Here is a 13,493-nt window from a genome sequence, read left to right as displayed (position 1 = left end):
CGAGTCACCGTAATTACCCAGAGTGCCACATTCAGGCGCAGGCCCTGCGGACCTTAGAAATGGGCTGGACATGTGCAGAGGCCCACGGGCCAGCTCCTCCACTGGGAAGTAGGAAACAGTCGTCCACTGCCAGGGCTTCCAGCCACTGCAAACGACCTCCAGATACGTGCGCCATGTTGTACATCTGGCTTACGCGGGTCCTGGGGAATCGAACCTGAGTCCTTTGGCTTTGCAGGCAAGCGCCTTAACCGCTAAGCTGTTTCTCCAGCCATCACCTCATTTCTTTTGCCTCGTTTCGACTAGCAGGTCAAGTTACTTAAACCCTCTGTGACTCAGTTTCCTCCTGTATGAGATGGGATAACAGATGTCTCATGGGAGCGTCACCAGTGGGATCACAAATCTAAAGCCTTTAGAAGACACTAGGAATGCTACCGTTTTCATCACTGCAAGAGTTTCCTATGCCAGCCTCTTGTTTCCTAACTAAATGTATTATTTACACAACATCGTGAGTCATCTTTGCAAAGTCCATGTCAGCTGACATCGCTCCTTGGCTTCAAAGTCTCCTGGCTTCCCAGAGTACTTAGCATACACGACAAATCCATCCCATGACTCTGAAGATTGTCCACCCCATCCCTTAGCTCACTGGACTTTACCATCATCTCCTCTGGTCTGGATTTCAAAATGTGCCAATGGGGTTTACCCAGGTTTGAGTCTCCAGGTCTCACGTAAGCCAGACGTACAAGGTTGCACGTGTGTGTCTGGAGTTTGTTTGCAGTGGCTGGAGGCCCTGGAGTGCCCATTCTCTCTCTTTCTCTAAAAAATAAAAGTAAAAATAAAAGTTAGCAAAGGTCTTGGTTCTTGGGAAGTGGAGGCATTGTCAGTGTGAGCTTAAGTCCAGCCAGAACTGCATGGCAAGACCCTGTCTCCCAAAATAAGTAAGCAAGCAAGCAGATACATAAACAACAAATTAAATAAGTAAGAAAATGGTAGACTTCTGGGCTAGAGAGATGGCTTAGCAGTTAAGGCGCTTGCCTGCAAGGCCTAAGGACCCAGGTTCAATTCTCCAGGTCCCACGTAAGCCAGAAGCACATGGTGGTGCATGCATCTGGAGTTGGTTTGCAGTGGCTGGAGGCCCTGGTGTGCCCGTTCTCCTTCTTTCTACCCATCTCCCTCTCTCTGTCTCTAATAAATAAATAAAAATAACAAAATCTACCTGCATACCTCCTCGGAGGCACCATGTACCCACATCTGCTCTACATCTGAAATAAACAGACCCTGCCCGCCCCCCAACCTTCCCTCTACAGTCCAGTCAGAAATTCCCTGAGTCAGGACTACTCTGTGGCTTTTTAATAGGAATGAATAAAAACGAGCTAACTCTGCGCAGTTACTGACAGGGAACCTGGAATTGGCTGCTGCCCTGGGGCCAGCCTGCTCTGTTCACACAAACCCACTGCGCGCCCAGGGCGGGGTGCCAGCCGGCTCGGTTCGCGTGGAAGAGTAATGGCTTGAAGTCACCTCTGGAGGGATGGGGTCACTGTGGGAAGCTGATGAGGTGGTAATATTTCAGAGACAACAAGGGCGGAGAGGCCAGGGGCTGAGGAAGCTGGAGCGTCTCTCACGGACTGTGCCCTCTGTATCTGCTTAGCACAGTTGTGAGTCCTCATCACGGCACGGCAAAGGGAATGCTATCACTGTGTACCCATTTCCCAGATGCGTACATCAGAGCTGTGAACTGTTGAGTGACTCAGCTGAGAGGCGCTGGAGGGCTTTTATCTCATCTTGACTGCAGAATGATCCTTGTTTCATTCCACAATGCGTCCTCTCTGTCTTGATGCATAATCAGCCCACCAGTGAAGGATGGCCACTGTGGGCACCCTGAGCGTGATTAAAATGTGTGTCTACACTTCAGCCAAGGCACAGCAGAAACTATAGGAACTGGTGCTGAGCCTGACAATCAGCACCAGGGTGAAGGAGACAGACCCTGAGGACACTCAACACCCACCAAAGCAGAGATCCAGAGGCTCCTAAGAGCTCATCACTGAAGGAGACTTAAAACTCACCCACCACGGCTCAGAGAATTTCGCAGAAGAGGGGGCAGAAAGATTGTAAGAGCCACAGCTGGAGACATCATGCCCAGAGGCATTCCCTGCCTCCCCCCCCCAAAAAAAAATAACTGCTGCTCCCACAACGCATAACCCACAATCCAATGGGGAAATCCCTGACACCCCACCGAGGAGCGTCCCCAACTGAATGGGGACAGGAACGAGGGAAAAGAGGGTACCCACCCATGATGTGTCCATATGAAATATGTTGTTAATAATAAAAGATTTAAAAAAGCAAAAAATAAAGCCAGATACATTTACCGTAAAAAGAAAGAATAACTATGCTATACCCAAATAAATGCTTTTGCTAAGAAAGCAAGCTACGGTACATTATTAAAGAAAATCAATTTTAAAAAGATGCGTGTCCACAAGTGCAGCTGGAACACAGGCTGCGTATCTAATGGTTGAACAGAAATACTTCACTTAGAGAAGGGCATGTCCCTGGATGCTGTAAGAACTGTCATGCAAAAGTGGGGGGCGGGAGGGTAAAGGTAATGATGTTTGCTGTGCCATAGAGCAGGACAAAGGAGGGGGCTTTGGGGGAGGAAGGTCAATATTATCACACAGCTCGACTTGAATAACTTCGACATAAGCAAGCAAATGTGTGTATATAGATGTATGTAAAAATTTTAAAATATTTACATATTGAGAGAGACAGGAAAGAGAGGCATAAAGGGAATGGGTTTAGGCATGCCAGGGTCTCTTGCCACTGCAAACAAAACCCAGAAGCATACGCCACTTTGTGCATCTGGCTTTATGTGGGTGTTGGGGAATTGAACCCGGGCCATCAGGCCTCACAAGTGCGTGCCATTAATCTCTGAGTCATCTCTCCATCCCAGCATGGAAGAAATTTTGTATACTCTCTATTTGATCAATTATTGCTGTATACAAGGGTGCTTGGCATATGGTGCATATGCAATAGATATGTGTGGAACTAAATCTGTTTCAACAAAGACAAACACGTGACTGAAGGTACTGAGTTCTCCATCAGTAGATACTCAAAAACTAGGGTTCTGTATTCTTGGTAGGAATTTATACAATAGGTAAGTATGCCACTCTTTAGATGCCAATGAACACTTTACAATCACCATTTCATTTTACTGTTTTACCAAGCTAGAAATCGGTTTCTACTTTTAAGATTTTATTTAATTATTTGTTAGAGAGAGAGAGAGAATGGGCACACCAGAGTCTCTAGCCACTGCAAGTAAACTTCAGATGCATGCTCCCCATTGTGCATCTGGCTTATGTGGGACCTAGAGAATTGAACCTGGGTCCTTAGGCTTCACTGGCATGCGCCTTAACCGCTAAGCCATCTCTCCAGCTCATGTTTCTGTTTTTGAGCTTAAGACAGTTGTGCTTGATTCAAAACCTGGGCTTTTCATCAATTTTAGGCTCCATGACCCAAGGCTATATAAGATAACTTCCAGGTCTGTGCCCCAGTCAAGATAGGACATATTCCATATCTGAGTCTAACATTTGCATTGAAAGTTCAGACCCTACACGGCAGGAATGTTCTTCCCCAGCAAGCATCAGTTTCCATGGAAATTGTATCTAAGGCTTTTGGGCAGGAAGGCAGTTGAGTGTTCAAGTGGATACATGTCCCTTCAAGACCCGAAGCTGCAATTGCCTAAGGTGCTTGTGGTGGTTTGATTCAGGCGTCCCCCATAAACTCAGGAGTTCCGAATGCTAGGTTCCCAGCATCCCTATGCTCATTGCTGGAAGATGAGGGGCAAATGGTGAGAAGCCAGAGAGTCCGATGGCCCAGCCCCGAGCCAGTGCCCGGTCAGCCAACCTCAGGCTGACGCTCAGCCACGTGATCAAGCCCAGCCAACGTCAGCGAGACTGCTCCGTCAGCGTAGCGGGGGACAGCCACTTGCTTCTCTCCCCACGTCCTGTTCCTCTCAGAGCGGGGACCACCACTGCACTGGCAAAACCTCTGACTCGTTACCCCCTTCCCGGCAGGTTTTTAAAAAGTATTTCATTTGTATTTATTTATTTGAGAGAGTCAGTTAGAAGGAGAGAGAAGGAGAGAGAGAGAGAGGGAGAATGGGCACACCAGGGCCACTGCAAACAAACTCCAGACACATGCACCATCTTGTGCATCTGATTTACGTGGGTCTTGGGGAATCGAACCTAGGTCCTTTGGCTTTGCAGGCAAGCGCCTTAACTGCTAAGGCATCTCTCCAGTTCTTCATTGCAGACTTAAAAAAAATTATTTGCTTATTTGCAAGGAGAGAGAGAGAGAGAAAGAGAAAGAGAGAGAGTATGGACATGTCAGGGCCTCTAGCCACCGCAAACCAACTCCAGATGCATGCGCCACTTTGTAGCACCACATTTTGCATCTGGCTTTATGTGAGTGCTGAGGAATCGAACCTGGGACTGGCAGGCTTTTCAAGCAGTGCCTTTAACCACTGAGCCATCTCCCTAGCCCCTTTCTTTGCAGATTTAACACACTCATCTACTATGAACATTTGATGACCAATTTGATACTGTTTTTGTTTTTGAGCTTGATTCGTCTACTTAGACTTTCTTTCTTTTCTTTCTTTCTTCTTTATTTCTTTCTTTCTTTGAGAGCAACAGACAGAGAAAGAGGCCGATAGATAGATAGAGAATGGGTACGCCAGGCCCTCTAGCCACTGCAAAGGACCCCCAGACGCGTGCACCCCCTTGTACATCTGGCTAATGTGGGTCCTGGGGAGTTGAGCCTTGAACCAGGGTCGGTAGGCTTCACAGGAAAGCGCTTAACAGCTAAGCCATCTCTCCAGCCCAACTTTCCTTACCAAGACGGAAGCGAGGCATAGTCAAAATTGTTGGTTGCGTATCTGGGTTGGAGTCATGGCTCAGCACATGCAGTATTTGATTGTCCAAGCACCTGGAGCCGTCACAAGCGAGCAGCAGTAGTCATTTTTGCAGAAACCCTGTGAAAAACTAGCCAGCTCAATACATGTCACAAGGGCTTCCGGGGTATTTGGTTGAGTGAACTGATGAGCTGGTAGTCCCTCTGCAAAGGGGGCACTGGACATAGAGCATCCTTCACCCCATTTCTACCCCTTAACACCACGCTGCCAAGGGGCATTCTTTAACCACGCGTTTGGGTTTTGTATGTGGAGGCCGAGGTTTCAACCCAGGAGCTTAAACTCAAAACAGTTCCACAGACCTAGAGGACGAGGGCAGAGGAGCAGATAAGCGCAGTGAACTTAATCTTTCCTTTCAGACAAGGCCGCTGCCCTGGGCTGTGTAAGTCTGCTCTTCCCGCAGCCCTTCTGCAAAATCCAGACACAAAGAGCTCTCCGTTTCTGCACAGGAAAAGGATGTGCACTCACCTGTCTGGAGGAAGGTGGCCTTCCGTCACTGCAGCTGTAAGAGGAAGAGACAGAGTGAAAAGGCGGAGCTGGGAGATGCCCACGTACAGAGGAGGCTGTATATGACTTGACCCGGCCCCCGGAGACCAAGTGCAAAGGCACCCCCCACCTGTGCCCCAGACTCCCCCCTCGGTCACCCTGGCATCCAGGGGACCGCCTGTCCCTGCACTGAAGCCCCCGTACTTTCTGGTGTTATCATGGGTGCAAGCTCTTGCATCAGACTTTGACCTCTTTGAGGACTGGAACCCCTGTGGGTCTATGTTTTTGTATGGATGCGTGTGCATGTGTGTACGCATGTTCGCATACGTGTGGGCATGTGCCTATGTCTGCGTGTGGGGGTCAGAGGTTGACACTGGAGCAGACGTTCGTCCTGGGTGTCGATCTGGGCCATCGACGGCCTCTGGAGAGGAAGGGCCTGCGCTCCCTCTGCTTCCAGAACTTTCCCTGGCTCCCCCTCTGCAAACCCCTCGCTCTTCTGCTCTTGCACGTAGAAGGCTTTAGTCCCACAGGGGTGCGGCTGGGCACCCCGGGCTTCTCTGCGATGAAACCTCCTCCCGGGTCCAGAGCGCGTCCCTGAGGCTGTGAGCCCCCATTCCTTCCTCCAAACGGGGTCTCTGAGCGCTGGAGTGGCTGAACCCCGTCTGCGTGTCATTGCCGTGTGCCAACTTCGCTTTCTCTGGCTCAGGAGGGTGGGTTTGCCCACCCAAGCAATAGGACAGGGGCCTACGGTGGTGGGATGGAAGCGGCTTCCTGCTGGCCGGAGTGTGAGCTGACTGTGTGCTCGCCCTGCTCCCCTGCTGGGTGCGGGCTGACTGCGTGCTCGCCCCTCTAACCTGCTGGGTGCGGGCTGACTGCGTGCTCGCCCCTCTCCCCTGCTGGGTGCGGGCTGACTGCGTGCTCGCCCCTCTCCCCTGCTGGGTGCGGGCTGACTGCGTGCTCGCCCCTCTCCCCTGCTGGGTGTGGTCTGACTGTGTGCTCTCTCTGCTCCCCTGTTGAGAAATACCAGCTGGGAACTTAGTAGGTCCTGGAAGAGGCGGTGCCTCGAACTTTTGAAACTTGGCTCGAAGTTCCTGACCCCTTCCTAAAGCAGATAGGAGAAAAAGGATCCTTATTACGCGAAGAAAGTAGCCCACGTGATGAGCTGACCTGCTGTGATGGCCGTGGTGACCAGTCACCTACCAGCTGGGCAGTGCCAGCCAAGGATGGTACTCGGTGTGGCTGAGAGGCTAGGAGACCAGCATCTCCGGTTTTAAACGCTGGCTGTGCCCAGTGTTCTCCCGCCCATGCGTGACACTCAGAGACAGAACGATTGCCCATAAGCCTCCTCATACAAGCTTGGTGGCTTGTCTCCAGGAATCAGTGCCGGGGCTGGGGAGATGATGGCTGAGCGGGGAAGGCTCTTGCCTGTGAAGCCTAAGGACCCCGGTTCGGCTCCCCCAGGACCCACATAAGCCAGACGCACTGGTGTCGCGTGCACACACGGTCGAGGACACACGCATCTAGAGTTCCGTTGCAGTGGCTGGAGGCCCTGGCATGCCAATTCTTCCTCTCGCTCTCTTATAAATAAAAATTTAAAAATCATCAGTTATAAACTACTTTGGCATGCAACAAGGTTTGTCATAATGTGGTCCCAGTTTGTGAAAAAGAAAGTGGAAGGAACATTATCTCCACCCACAGAAAGTCATGACTACACCAGGATACAGCCTGGTGTTTTAAAAAAATATTTATTTGACAGAGAGAAAAAGAGAAAGAGAGAACAGGCACACAAGGGCCTCCAGCCACTGCAAACGAACTCCAGATGCATGCGCCACCATGTGCATCTGGCTAATGTGGAATCGAACTGCAGTCCTTCGGCTTTGCAGGCAGACACCTTAACCACTAAGCCATCTCTCCAGCCCCTCTGCCCCCATTTGTCTTTGTAAGCCCATCTTGGGCCTTCTCAGGCTTAGGGCAATGCCAGCGGAGCCTTTCAAAGTAAGAGCCACGACCCTCTCCTGATCACGTTGCACTTTTTATTTCACGTGCGCACACCCCTGCCTTAGCGGTGACTTGATTTTGCCGGCCGAGGGACTGCGGGGCGACCTTGTATCACTGTGTTTGTGGTTGACTCACACCTGTGCTCTGCAGATTTGGGACGGGAGGGAAACTGGAGCACCGGGCAGGTGTCTGGGGGATGGCGGCATCCTCTCCGTGGCGAGTTTCTCCCTCTCCCACCCCGGTGCACATTCGTAGTTCCACCCACTACTGTCAAGAGTTCATTTCTCAGCCTTCAGTCAGCAGCCCAGGTTCCAGCAGCTGTCCTCTGACGTCAGACGCCTGCACTGGGCATGGAGTCAGGGGTCCTGTGTGGGACCCTCAGCTCAGCCCTTTGCCAGTCAGCCTCCTCAGGAACCTCTCTCCTGCTCCCCTCTGAACCTTATTTTCCTCACTTATTTGGGTGGCCAAGGCAAAAAGGGTAGAGTTCAAGGCCAGCCTGGGCTGCATAGTGAAACCTAGTCTCGAAAAGCAGGAGGGAGTAACAATTCATGATCAAATAAAATAACACATACACATCTCAGTGCTAAAGCTTCTCTTCACATAAAATAGCCATTTAAGGGCTGGAGAGATGGCCCAGCGGTTAAGGTGCTCGCCTGTAAAGTCTAATGACCTGGGTTCGATTCCCCAGTACACACATAAAGCCAGATGCACAAAGTGGTGCATTCATCTGGAGTTCGTTTGCAGATGCTGGAGGCCCTGGCACATACACTCTCTTCTCTCTCTTTCTCTCTGCTTGGAAATGAATAGAATACTTTAAAAAATATTCTTAAATTAAAAGCATTTTGAGAGCTGGGCATGGTGGTGCATGCCTTTAATCCCAGCACTCGGGAGGCACAGGTAGGAGGATTGTCATGAGTTCGAGGCCACCCTGACCCAACATAGTGAATTCCAGGTCAGCTTGGGATAGACTGAGACCCTACCTTGAAAAACAAAACAAAACAAAACAAAACAAAACAAATATATATATGTATATATATGTACACATACATATATATATTTGTATATTTATATGACATATAAATATATTACTTAGATATTTATAAATATAGATACATATAAATTAAAAATATTTTTTAGAATATGCAGGAGTATTAAGTATATGGGCAATGCTGACTGGTGTTGCCCTGATTTTCTGAGGGATTGTGCTAGAATCATCCTCCGTCCTCCGTCATGGGTCTGGGTGTTCCTCCAAGCCTTACAACACTAATGTCTGCATTTCCTTCTTGCTATGTATGTGTGGTGTTGCGGTCAGGTTCACATTGGAAAAAGGGGTTTATTTCGGCTTACAGACTCAATGGGAAGCTCCGTGATGGCAGGGGAAAGTGATGGCCTGTGCAGAGGGTGGACATCACCCCCTGGCCCACATCAGGTGGACAACAGCAACAGGAGAGTGTGCCAAACACTGGCAAGCGGACACTGGCTATGACACCCATAAGCCCGCCCCCAACAATACACCGCCTCCAGGGGGTGTTACTTCCCAAATCTCCATCAGCTGGGAACCCGGCATTCAGAGCACCTGAGCGTATGGGGGACACGTGACTCAAACCAGCACATGTGGGAACTAGGTGCGATGTGTTTTGGTTTCCTTACTGCTGAGAGTTGAGGGCACGAGGTCAGGTGCGCGGCGGTGGGCTGGGAGGCGGTCGCGGGGCCCCTGGCTAAGACCCTTCTCCAGGCTGTGTGGCTCCTGCAGTGGGAGAGCCAGGCTCCCAGGCCCGAGAGCGGCCCTTCTTCACGCCTGTGGCTCCAAGCCTGCCTCGGCTTTTGCTTGGAACGACTTCTTTATGGCCTCTTCGCTGTAACTCTGAGCCCTCTGATCCTATGCTTACCGAGCCGTTAGACAAAGCTGGTTAAAAACACAAATCTCATCTCCTAAATCCCTTACATGCTTAAAATCCGGCAATTCAGCTGCCCAAAGCTTTCCAATCAGCTCAAAGGCTTTTGCTCAGCACCTAAGACCCATTTTTTTAAAACTTTTTTTTTTACTATTTATTTGAGAGCGACAGACACAGAGAGAAAGACAGGTAGAGGGAGAGAGAGAGAATGGGCGCGCCAGGGCTTCCAGCCTCTGCAAACGAACTCCAGACGCGTGCGCCCCCTTGTGCATGTGGCTAACGTGGGACCTGGGGAACCGAGCCTCGAACCGGGGTCCTTAGGTTTCACAGGCAAGCGCTTAACCGCTAAGCCATCTCTCCAGCCCCCTAAGACCCATTTTAATCTCCACCCTGCTTGTTTTCTGACATTACTGTGACCCTCCACATCAGGCTCTCTCTGTTCTTGTTTTATGAGGGAGAGAGAGAGGGAGGGAGGGAGGAAGGGAGAGAGAGAATCGGCACACCAGGGCTCAGCCACTGCAATCGAACTCCAGACGCTGGCGCCACCTAGTGGGCACGTGCGACCTTGCGTGCTTGCGTCACCTTGTGTGTCTGGCTTACGTGGGACCTGGAGAGTTGAATATGGGTCCTGAGGCTTCGCAGGCAAGCACCTTAACCACTAGGCCATCTCTCCAGCCCAGCTCTCTTCCCACCTCATGGCATTGCTTACATTTCCCCAATCCTATGTTCTTTTTTTGGCATATGTTCAAATGCGCTTTTCCCTTGGCCTGGAGTGGCCATCTGTCTCCCAATTTCTTGGACTGGCAAATGTCAACTCACATCACTTTAAAATATCTCATGGTTGCCCACTAGGCTGCTGGGCACTGAAGTAGCAAGGCACTTCCTTTCAGGGCTTGTGAAATGGGGAGGGGGCGGGTAGACACCTGTGGATCTCTGCAGCGTAACGTAGGAAATCACTGCGCACGTGACGCTGGATCTGCTACAAGGAACCGAGACCAAGGAGCGTGTTGTAGGCAGAGGCACAAAGGTGGTTTCCTGGAGGTGACTCCTCGGCGACAATGCCACCATGAAAGAACCGGGGGAAGGTGGCCCAGGGTGATGGCAGCGTGAGGCGGGCAGCGGCGAGAGTCCCGATGGGTGAACAGATGGTCCCGAGCACTGCCGCCCGGGTCAGAGCGCTCGGCTGCGGAAGCCAGAGGCCACGTCTTCCAAACGCGGATGGCCTGACGGTGGGGACGGTGGCGAGGCACCTGCGACTTCGCCACTGCGTGGCCGGGTGCCGTCATCACGCAAGGAAAAGGCACGCCAGCCTCACTCTCTGCCAGCCTTCGCCAGCCCCGGCCGTGAGCCTGCCCGCCTGCAGAAGTGGGTGAAGCCAGAGCTTCTCTCCATCACATCTTCCTGAGCCCCCGGGAGAGAGAGGAGCCCGAGAACCGGCCCCAGGGGAGCAAGGCCCGGCTGAACTTGTCCTCCATGCCGCGGTGACAACAGCCACTGTTTCGTGAGCCATCCCGCGTGTGGCTCGTGTGGTCCACCTCAGAGATTCCCCAAATACTCCACGGCCAGTCGCCTTGTGTACAGGCCAGCGACACACCTCTGGTCAGCTGCAGAGGCAAGCGCTGGCCACCGCACCCCGGTTTATTGATCCCCACCTCCGCTCTGAGCCCCTGGCACAGCCCCACCCTGTAGTCAGATCGCAGGCTCCACGTGGCCAGGCCCGAGTGTGTGTCCAGCGTGGTCTGCCGCAGTGCCAAGGCCTGGGGGTCTGCATGCTGCTCTGCAGGGGCTCAGGAAGAAGTGATTCCTCTCTGGCAAGGTGCAAGTCAGCCAGCACCCATTGGTGACAAGGACAGCATTGTATCCATGTTGCCCATGAACCCAGCTCCGGTTGGGTGGCCCACAGGAGCCTCACAGAAGTGAGTCTTGATGGATGTTTAGAGAAGTTGACGGGTTTGTATGGTGCGTGAACAGTCTCTGCGCAGAGCTGCCAACTTGTCTGGAGGCAGAGACTGTCCGCAGAGAGCAATCATCCCCGGTCATGTCAGAAGACAGCCCTGAACCTCACCTTGGAAAGCAGCTGGGCACTCGTGATCTGGACTGGGTGAGCCTGAAAACCCGCGTGTGGGACGCTCGGGCCTCAACACCTCCTTGTAAATTAAACTGCAATTTATATTCTTTTGCTATCACATAGAAATTTCGTAACCAATTTTGTACATGTCACATTTCCATTAGCATTTATATAATAACTACTTTATGGAAACAATTTAAAATGATAGAAAAACCGGTATGCATTTTGTTTGGGTTATTTACCGTGACACGAGCAAAACATTGTTCCTAAGACAACTGGCGTATTTGTCAAGTTGGTTATAAATGACATAGCCACTGTGACCATGCTTGGATTTGCAGGGTGGGTCCGATGTGATGTCATTTAAAATATGTGAGAATGAGCCGGGTGTGGTGGCACACGCCTTTGATCCCACCACTCGGGTGGCAGAGGTAGGAGGATCGCCATGAGTTCGAGGCCACCCTGAGAATACATAGTGAATTCCAGGTCAGCCCGGGTTAGAGCAAGACTTTATCTTGAAAAATCAAAATAAAATAATAATTAAATAATAAAATAAAATACTTGAAAATGCAAACCCAAAGAACAAAATGTAAGACCCTATTGCTGAAGACTCCATATACTTGGGCTGCAAAGCCACTGAGAAATCCTGCTGGAACTGAGCTGATAACCTCCCCCATGTAGACCAGCTGACAGAAAGCTAGAAGAAGCCATTCTACATGCAGTTCAATGGGAGAAAGAGATACCACCAGTGAAGATACTCAACAGTGGACACTGCAAGCCTTATAATTGGCCAGCCAGCCCAAATGAGCCAACGGGGGCAATAGTGGCACGTCTGTCATGGTGGAAACCAACTGCCCTCCAATTGGACTGGAGGCCTGCTCCATGGGAGGGAATACATCCCTGATACCGAAAACTTAAATACGGGTAGTCATGAGCCCTAGGGGTGTAACGTCTGCTGCTGTCTGGCTAAATGTATATACTATGCTTATCAAACTGCCCTGTAAGCACTTCTCTTAATATTCACACCCTTATATTAATGCTACTCTCACTTTGGGTAGAGAATCTTCTCTTTTCAGATGGCAGTGACCTTGGGACGACTCAGAAGGTATCATAGTGCTGGAAAGAAGTGACTGGAGTACTGAGTAACATCTTGATCACACCTTCCAAGGCTCAGGGTCTAATGTGGAAGAGGTGGTAGAAAGAATGTAAGAGCCAAAGGAAGGTTACAACTCCTTACAATGTGCTCCCTCCAGACATCAAATGGCCTGGATCTCCATGACCACATAGTGCCTGACACTCCCTACACAAGACCATCATCATAAGCGGAGGAAAAGATCATGACATCAAAATAAAAGAGAGACTGATTGAGATGGGGAGGGGATATGATGGAGAATGGAATTTCAAAGGGGAAAGTGAGGGGAGGGAGGGTATTATCATGGGATATTTTTTATAATCATGGAAAATGTTAATAAAAATTGAGAAAAAAATTGTCAAAAACTATTAAAAGTTTCTTATAATTAGGCATTAAAAAATATAACCATTCTAAAAAAAAGGACCCAGGTTCAATTCCCGTTTCCACGTAAGCCAGAGGCACATAGCAGTGCGTGTGTCTGGAGTTCGTTTGTAGTGGCTGGAGGCCCTGGTGCGCCCATTCTCACTCTCTTTCTCTCTCTCCCTCCTTTCTCTGTCTCCAACAAATAAATAAATTTTTTAAAAATTGGCAAAATAGGGCTGGAGAGATGGCTTAGTAGTTAGGCGCTTGCCTGTGAAGCCTAAGGACCCCGGTTCGAGGCTCGGTTCCCCAGGTCCCACGTTAGCCAGATGCACAAGGGGGCGCACGCGTCTGGAGTTCATTTGCAGAGGCTGGAAGCCCTGGCGCGCCCATTCCCTCTCTCTCCCTCTATCTGTCTTTCTCTCTGTGTCTGCCGCTCTCAAATAAAAAAAAAAAAATTAAAAAAAATTGGCAAAATAATTAAAAAAAAAACGTATATTAAAAAGAAGCCCAAAACAAAACCTAGGAGCAGAGTTTCCTGAAGTTTGCTTGGGTCATGAAACCAAAGCGTGCCACTCTGCCCCGGGCGGCAGCACGGAG

The sequence above is a fragment of the Jaculus jaculus genome, chromosome 21 (genome assembly GCF_020740685.1).
Source record: "Jaculus jaculus isolate mJacJac1 chromosome 21, mJacJac1.mat.Y.cur, whole genome shotgun sequence".
NCBI classification, from domain to species: domain Eukaryota; kingdom Metazoa; phylum Chordata; class Mammalia; order Rodentia; family Dipodidae; genus Jaculus; species Jaculus jaculus.
This window is presented reverse-complemented; position numbering follows the sequence as displayed.